The sequence below is a fragment of the Pseudopipra pipra genome, chromosome 1 (genome assembly GCF_036250125.1).
Source record: "Pseudopipra pipra isolate bDixPip1 chromosome 1, bDixPip1.hap1, whole genome shotgun sequence".
Lineage (NCBI taxonomy): Eukaryota > Metazoa > Chordata > Aves > Passeriformes > Pipridae > Pseudopipra > Pseudopipra pipra.
Genome location: NC_087549.1, coordinates 101,879,997 through 101,889,379, shown reverse-complemented (window position 1 = coordinate 101,889,379; position 9,383 = coordinate 101,879,997). Strand labels below are relative to the sequence as shown.

The following is a 9,383-nucleotide window of genomic DNA, read 5'->3' as shown; positions in this document are numbered from 1 at the left end:
AAACTGGAAGGACACTTCTGGTGGAACTTCTGAATAGGAGCCACCATTTAAACTCTTCTGCTTTATTTTACAGTTGCAAGATATTTCTGTTGGCTGAAGCAGGCTCTTCCCTTTCTCTGTTCATTCAATGCACACACACTCAGACTCAGAACTAGTAAAAAACTCCCCTAATGGCCTTTCTAACATAAAGCTGCATGATCCACATCTTCTGCTTCATCTACTGGTATTGTGATATCTTTTTTCTTCATTGCTAATTCCAGAATATCTTTACAAAAGAAGCTTACGAATGTTTGGAACATGGATTTTAATAGCAACAACACAGTCAGACATGCTATGTAGTGTGTCAAGCCTCTGGTTAATCTTTGGAAGAATGCTGTATTAAATTACATTTTCTTTTTTTCAAATTGATAGAGACTTATAACAATCTTGTTTGCTATTTAACCTCTGCAAATTTGCCCTCCCTAAAATTAGACTTGGCCACCTGGAAATATTTACCTACTGAACTGAAATGCTCTTGTGAAAACACTACCAGTATAAATTGAATTCTTACGCCCGTGGAGTAACAGCATTTACATTGTGCAGCCCAGACTATAAGTAGGGGGTGCTCTGAGAGAAAGTCAGATATTTTGGGCTCTTTCCATCAAACTAACTTCTTTGTGTGAGGTGTACAGCAGTTGCACTGATAATATAAAGGCCATGTGAAACTACTTTCAACTTCTCTGTCCCACAAGCACTAAGAAAACAGTTCCAAATTGGAGCTGCAGAGGTTGGACATTATATTACCAAAATTGTCTCTGAGCTGGGAAATTCAAATGCCCTTTCTGAACATTAATTAAACAAAAGATAGAGTGTGCAAGCTAACTGTTTACTTGTCCAAACACTAATAACATTGTAATTCTCACTTTCACAAAAGACTTCTTGTGAGTGAAACAAACAGAATTTTCTAAACTGAATCAGTGAATAATGGTCCCAATGGTAATATCTGGAAACTCAGCCAGAAGATGAGCTGAGGAGTACTACAGATACTGAAATGGTCAACTGCAGACCAGTTAACTGTATTCTAAACATTTCTGTCAGAGGCTTTGTGCAGCTTTGTGTGGTTTTACAGTTCATAAGTAGGTAGAAACATATTTTAGCAAGTAGGAAAAAAGCTTGAGAATCATGGTAGGTTCCCATTTCCATCCTGACCACAGACTTCTTTGGTAGCCCTGAACAGCAAATTAAGTACCTTGAGCAAGCTCCCACCTCGTATCTTCAAAGTTAAAAAAGACATATAGCTATTTCAAAGGATTTAGTGGTGATTAATCAGCTGATTTCTGAAGAAAATTTATATACCAAGTATTTGTGCTACCAGAGATCAGTCATTTTATCCCTTATAATTAACTTCACAGTTAGAAAACATTCAAAAGGTAAGTTTAGATTCTGTGCAGTTTGTACTGTATTTTAGCCTTTTCTTGAACCTCAGAATATGCTTGGGAATAGCTAATTTTTTTTCTGGAGTGACCAGGTTTTCAGCAGATACCTAAAAATGTTTCACATGTGTAACTCTAGTAATTTATGTCTAAATATGTCTATATTTGCACATCCAAATAGCTCACTGTATGTAGAAATCAGGTCATGAAATACTTAATTGTCCCTTAAGCAGTTATTTCATGTCTCTGAGCTGGAGTGCTCAAATGAATCTACTGGGGTAGCTTTTACACAAAAGAATCACATCCTGACTTTCACCCTTCTTTCTGAGTCAGAACTCATCCTGCTATTCCAGCCTCACAGCCTGTTTCATTTCCAGATGCTAACATGCAGCAGACTTCCCATAAATGTTAGGACATCTGGCCGTACCTGGGCGATTCAGACCAGCTTTGCAGCTAGACAGCAGAGGCAGTCTTTCCTAGTGATTCAGCTTTGAGACTATGAGAAAGCAGTCTAATGTATACAAAAAATGTTTTCTTAACTTTTCATCTTAACCAGAGCTTGACATACTGCTTCAACATCACTGGCTGAGGAAATGTTTCCAATTGCTGGTGATCAAAGTTAACCAATAATCTGATACAGTGTTTTTGCTCTTAAAAGCATTCACCAAAATGACTGTGGAGTGCCTGGATTGAGTTTTTATATATGACACTTTTTTTCTGTTCTAGAGCAAGAGTTCAAACTCAGCTTGTGTCTGTTGTGATTAACGTGGTTATTCACAAGACTTCCTTTTGTCTAGAGTAAATTTTCTTTGAAATTGGTGATGAGTGATGGGCTTTCCTGAGGGTGATTCAGGGCAGGAACAGTTAGATCTTACTCTGAATCACCTTCAGGAGCTTTCTTCTTTCCACAGCATGGAGACAGGAGTGCCTCACTACTACATAAGGACACTCCCTGAGTGGTTGTGCTGGTGGTCTATCTAACCCCCTTTTTCATTCCAGCAGTGGCAATAGTAGATGCTATTTGCAGAGAGAATGTGAGCCTGGCTGCTTTCTGTGGGCCCGTCCCTTCAAGCTCCCCAGCATCTGCAATTGTTGTATTAAGGATGTTAAAGGATATGTCCCTGCCTATTCCCTCTGGTAGTTTTTAATGGACCTTTTTGAGTCTTCTGATACTGTCTGCCTCCACAGCCTCCTGTGGCAACAAATCCCAGAAGCTCCCTTTTCATTGTGTAAGCACTGTATCTGTTTTAAATCTTCTCCTACTAGTTTCAACGAGTTCCCCCTAGTACTGCAGGATTTGGTGGAATAACAGTTCAGCATTCACCTTATCTGCCATCTTCATGATTTTCTAAACCCCAAGCATATGGTTTTTCAGCCTTCTCTTCTCCAAGCTGCTCTTCCCTTTCTTCTTATTAAGCAGCTTCTCCAAAACCTTAATAATTTTAATGTCTCTTCTGTAACTCTAATATATCCTACTTGAGATGCAGAGACCAGAACTGCAGACAGCATTCACTTCGTGGGTGCACCAAATATATTTAGTGGCAAAATGGTACCCTCTGTCTTGCTCTCACACTCTTCCTGACAACATCCAACATTTTGTTGCCTTTTTGAACTGCCACTTCACATTACACTTTTAAGTTTGGAGACCTCTAAATAATACATCCAAGATTCCTCTCTCCCTAGTCTGCAGATATCCCTCATGAATATTTCCCTGAATGCCACTTCTAGATTGGCTATTTGCTGATTTGTATGAAAGCGTTCACTTCTTTCAGCTCAGCTCCCACTCAAAGCAAAACACTACAACAGGCAACTCTGTTGAACGTCTCAAGAACTTGTTGAGCCAAGGGCATGAGCTAGTCTCTGTGTACCCAAGAACATGGGTGAGGGAGGAACATTGTCCTGTGGCTGTCCCTGCTATTCTCTCCTGTGAGCAAGCAGATTAAGTTATTGTTCAAAGCTGTCAATTTGACTCTGATCACGTGACCTAAATTCAGTTTAAGGGGGAAAAAAAGGAACCAGAACTAACCCCCCAAAAAGAATCTGCTTTATGAGAAACATCTGAACACTTCTTTGTTGTTTTTATACTTCCTAGATGCTTGGTTACTGTCCCTGAATGGGCAGCTTCAAAGGAGCAATTAAAAAATGTGTGCATAGACACACAGTTGAGCCCTGTTTGCACACAAAAACTTTATTCTGAGCTACCTTATGTCACCCCTTTTAGCAGGAGTCATCATGAGGGCATGACACCAATAAGCAGACAATGAATAAAGAAAATAACTGTTTATAAGTTCATAGTTGGCATACAAAAGTTATTGAAGAGGAACTGATATTCTAGGCAACTGGCCATCACTGCTGCCTATCAACCCTCTGTTCCCCTAACTGTTACTGGGTGTTATAAAGCTCATTTTAAAAGCACTTCTCCAAGACCTCTGAGCTTGGCGGGTATTATTTTGTGCTCACCAATAAACAGACTTTAACCTAATAGTTCCCGCACATTGCAGTCTGTAATCAGACACCTGGCAAGTAGGTATTTAACTGACTACGTGTTACACGTCCCACCTGCACTGAACCACAAGTATAAAATTTCGACCATAAAATGTGAAGTCACATGAGAAAAATTAACGGAAGTGGATTAGTGAATTAAATCCAGATTTGGTAATCCCATATCCACTCCAAAGGTTCAGTTTCCTGCTACCAAGTCAAATCTTAAGTGTTAAATCCCCAGATTTGAGGAAAAATCTGAGATAAATTCTCAAAACTTAGGCAGGTTTACATTTGAACCTGGAATCCCAGGGTAATCTCTAGTGCTTGTTAAAACAGAGGCAGGAGGTGGGAGACTATGTATGGGGAAGGTGGGCACCTTCATTACCTCAGTAACTGATAACTGTTCATTCCACTCCCCTCAATTCCCCACATGTGAAGCGCTCTCAGTAATTTCCTGTGTTTCCATGAAAATGATCATTGAAGCTCAACCCATATCTCAGACTTAACCTGTGTGTGTATTGGACATGAGTCCAAACATTAGTTTAAATAACCCTCATGGAAACCAGTGGCCGTGAGAAACCAAACAGCAGCAAGGGCTGGTTCGATATTTTTGCCCCACAGATCTCAGAACAGATATTGATTCTTTCAACTTTACAGAGGGGGACATGAGGTACTTGTCCTCTGCAGTCAAGAACAGAGCCATAGAATCCAGATTTTCTTGTCCCCATTTAAAACTCTGTTCACTAAACAGTTATAAGCAGTCAGGAGTCCTCTTACCATTTTCACTGCAGGATGTATTCACTTTATCTACAGTGATTTGCTCTACAGAGGATTTACAATGACAAAGCAGCAACAATGCAGAAGATCTATATCCTTTTTAAGTCACTTGTTCGTGTCCTCAGTATTTCACTTATGGCAATTCTCTGCTGGCCACTCTCACAGATGGGAATATCTGTTGATGTGTGGCACTGCAACTTTTCCCAATGACCTGTGCATGATGACTACCTTGGAAGATTTTCGGGTGTAGTCTCTGGTTGAGTTCAGCTCAATAAAAGGGGCAATCTTATAAGCTTCATTCAATTCCCTTCCATACATCAGCAGATTTAGAAGTAATCAAAACGTAATAGACAAAGTGTATCCCCATTACTGAGGGACCTAAAACAAGATGAAATTGGACTTTTCATACAAGACGAAAACTAGGATCTGTTTTTAAAAGGAAAAGCTAAAAACAAGACATTAATACATAGAAGTTAAATTAAACAAATAGACTTTACATCAGATCTTCTACTGATGCAACCCAATTTCTGAAGTCAGAAGAGGTACCTTCATTTACATTAACTAAGGGTCCAATGCTCCTGTTGCAAAAACAGTTGTAAATCTTTCTAAAATCCACAATGTTACTTTGTGTAGTATATCAGTGAATAATCATCTGAACAGCTTTTGTCTAAGGCCCGATTTTTTGTTTCTCTTTCCATCCACTGATGGTTAATACTTATCCTTAGAGTCAAAGCTTGATTCAATTGATTTTTACTCCCACAGTCAGCACTAACTTCAGTGGCAGCGGGAGTTGGTCCTAGAAGCCAAAAGATAACAGTAGTCTGTACTTACACTGTTGTCTGTGCTGTGATTTGACTAACTGTAGTAAAAGGGACACAGAGCAGAGAGTTCAGTGCTTGTCAGAGAAATAATGCTATTTCCCATTATTTTGAACTTGGTCCAAAGACGTCCTTGATAAAACTATGCTGACTGAAGTACAATTACACAAGGAATTATTCCAATGTATGCTTTGTGCAACGATATAAGTTTCCAACAGCATGCAAATTAACTTAGTGGACTTTCAATAGTAGCTTAAATTCACATATAAATTCACATATAAATGTTAAATGCTGCTCCAACTTCAGCCATAAATTTTTCACCCTACATGGAGCCAAACAGGATCTATCACCTGGTGGTCCTTCCCTGTGTGGTTTGAATCATTGATGTGACTTTAATCATAACCTCAAAATATCTTTGAGGACAGCACCACTGAAGACATTTTACACATTATAGAGCTGTTTCTCAAGAAAAAAAAGATTACTTTTCCAGTAATGTACTGAAAAATCCCCTGTCAAATGAACAAGCTGTGTGAAAAACTTTGGTTCCTTGGACTACTCTCTCCAGTTACAACTTAACTACATACTCTTTCTATAAATTCAAGAAAATTCCCTTTGTAAATAGGTTTACCCCCAAATGGGAAGTTTTGAGCAAGTTCTGATTATGACACATATTTAAGTGATATCCCATCATGCTAATAACATCATCTGTGTCACCCACCTTATGTATTGATATGCCTTGGTTTTTATTTTAAGTATAAGAAGGCAACACAAATGCTAAAATAGCATGGACATGAAATATCCTTGTTAAAGCTCACTGTTCCATGAGTTGGCAAGAAAAAAAGATCAATGAATGTCAGGTCAGAAGATATAGGTATAGTTTAGAAAGAAAATTAACATACTTGCTTTTGTTAGTCAGATTGACTTTACATAAGATTTTTGTAAAACAGAACATTTATACTTATCCTACCCCCCTACAAAAAGTGTCATCCATCAATATTAAAAATAAAAAAAGGTGAGAAATGGAAAGCTACTATCTACCCTATGCTCTAGACCGAGTTCTTATCCTCAGATGAACTTTATATTTTGACCAGCTCACTAATTATTATTGAAATCACTGGCCCCTCTAAAGAGCACATAAGCATTTGAGTTAGTAGCAACAGCAAGATCAGCCTTAATTGGTCCACTTACATAAAAGTAGAAACATAAACCTTCTAAATATAAGTTTCTGGCATATCTTTTCTTGCTATTACAGGAAAATAAGGTACAACAGAGTGAAATTCCAGCTGATTTGCAAAGAAATCTGTGCCAATATGTTTTCTAACGGCTGCTCTTCAAAGCAGGAATGGACATGGAAAAATATGTTGTATGCAGTTCGAGATTCCAAAGTAATCAGTAAATCACACAATATCCACTGAGTGAATAATGAAGTGGTATTGGATCACTTTTTTTATGGTTTGTAAGATAAAATCCACAACTGAGGAAAAAGGAGACAGGTTGCCGGAATACTAACCTTTCTTTCTCAGTCCCATTCCTTTAGTTATTTCTGATCCAGCTTAGAACTAAAATATGCATGTGAGCTCAGCATCACTCTGATGTTTTATGTAGACTCAATCAGTGGTATCAGAATTTAAACTAGAAATCCCAGCTTCAGTAAATGAACAATGATTAGCTGGACTCTGAAGCTGACAGGAAAAAAAATCAGAAAAAAAACCCCAAAAAACAAACAAACAAACAAAACCCAAAAAACCAAAAACAAAACCAAAAAAACCAGCTACAGTCTTTCCCAAGAGCAATTGCCCTTTCTGGCAGGAAGGGGTAAAAATAGAGGCAGCTCATTAATATGGCTTGGCAGTGCTTAATGGCAGCTGGTCTGAAGAGTTAGATCAGTGGGTCTTTCCAGCAGTACTCCCGGACCACTGCCAGCAGGTGTTGCTGTGTTCTACAAAATGAAAAGAAGTGCGGGGGGGATGGGGAGAAAAATATTTATAAAGAGAGAAATAGGTGCGAAAAAAATTAGTCACTGAGTAAAGCTTTCATTAGGCCTTTGGTAAAGCTATACACAAACTCCCTGAGGCAATAAGGAGCATGCTTTGAAATGAATAATGCTTTTCACTTCTCCTAAACTCCTTTCAGAAGTTATCCTGCACTATAAATCACATACATGCTTGCTGTACTTCACTAGGTAGCTTTCTCTTTTTGTCACAGACCACACGCTTTCTCATCAGGAATTCTCTGACTCGCTGCCGTTGTGGGAGAAGTTCCGGACTGGCTGGGTGCTGCATCAGTAGATGGTCAGCAGCCTTCATACCAGCTGCTACAAGTGGAGCACCACACTACTGTGAGTCCAAGGAGAAGATAGCTCTGTTACTTTCAGGGCAAATCTTCCATTCTCTGTAAAACCAGTGCAATACAAGATCCCTTGCTGAGCACGTCTGCTGCCAAATTGCAACAGTCCCTGCACTACCAGTATGTAACTAATTTCAAGAGTTTTAGGATGACAGTTAAAACCAAACTCACTCTGGTCCCGAGAAAAACAGAATTGCAAACTGGAAAAGTCTCTTGCCAAAACTCGGTTTAGGATCCCCATTAAAAATAACTGTGAATAGCTAGATATATGCATGCTCATTATCTGTTTCTTGAAGCAAGTCTCTCACTGCTACAGAAGAAAAAAAAAAAGGAAAAAGAAACCATAAAAAAGCTGTTCTTTGTAACAACTGGAACCACCAAAATCAGACTGCAGTAAAGCTACTGAAACCTGTTTCAAGAGGCTTCAATCCACATCATGTTACAGCCTGAAAATTTCTTGTATGCACATTAAAAATAGGAAACAAAACAACCTATCTGGTCATATGTTTCCCATTAACTTCTGATTTTTTGCTCATTCTACCAAAGCTGTTGTGTGAATACAGCACATACACTGGTTGGGATCAACACTGCTTTAAGGACTCTCTGGTATCACTGTAAACTGAAAGTTTTAAATCTTTCTTCTCTGATCCAGATCAGCCATATTCCAAGACAGATTAAACTGACATTACCAACAGGACATAAAAATACAATTATAAGTACGATTCAGGCCAAAAAAAAATCTGAAGGATGGGGATTTTCTGGTAATCAGTGGGTGTTTTGAATGAGTAAAGACTGCATGATCATGCCATTTGTCATAAATGGTACCACATAAAGCCAGTTATTATGTGTATTTAAGAAAGGAGATGGATTTTAGATTTACTTTCGACTTTATACATATATATGCATACACATATATGTGTGTGTATATATATATTATATATATATATATATATGTTACTTCTGTACTGCCTAATTGGCATAGTTATTTCTGATTTTCATTAAGGTAAAATGAAATGAAAATTGCTTTTTATTTTATTCCACAAGTGTTAATATCGCACTTGCAAAAAATGTGACTTGTCATTCATTGTATTTTATTTTTAGATGTCTAAGCCATTTTTAATAGTGTGATGCAATCTGCATGTCAAAAAGCCAGGAGACTTGGGCAGAAGCAACATGATTCATTTTTTAAGAGCTTTAAAGGGATCCCTAAGTTAAACAGAAGGACATATTTATTCAGAGATTGAATCAAAAAAAAATCATCCACAGCAAAAGGATTCTTAATAAAATGCATTTTCCTGAATTTGAAAAGGATCCAAATTTGCAGAAAGAGTATCTGATATATCCTGAAGTATGAAAGAAGAAGAAAACAATTTGCAAACTGGTAATTAAATATCTGGCAAATACTATATTTAAACTAAATCAGTGAAATCTACATCTAATAATATCTATATAGCTATGCAATGAAACAAGCTGGAGTGTGTCTTCCTGACTCATAATGTTTGCTTTCAGTCTGATGTTAAGTTCTATCCTTTAAATGGAGATCACC

At 37.9% G+C, this 9,383-nt stretch overlaps 1 long non-coding RNA gene across 1 annotated transcript; it reads left to right on the top strand.

Moving 5' to 3' along the window:
- Nucleotides 1-48: 48 nt before the first annotated feature.
- On the top strand, nt 49-7,830 carry LOC135419691 (uncharacterized). The gene is made up of 2 exons (XR_010433111.1): nt 49-223; nt 7,697-7,830. It is a non-coding gene; the product is annotated as an uncharacterized LOC135419691 (long non-coding RNA).
- Nucleotides 7,831-9,383: the final 1,553 nt, after the last annotated feature.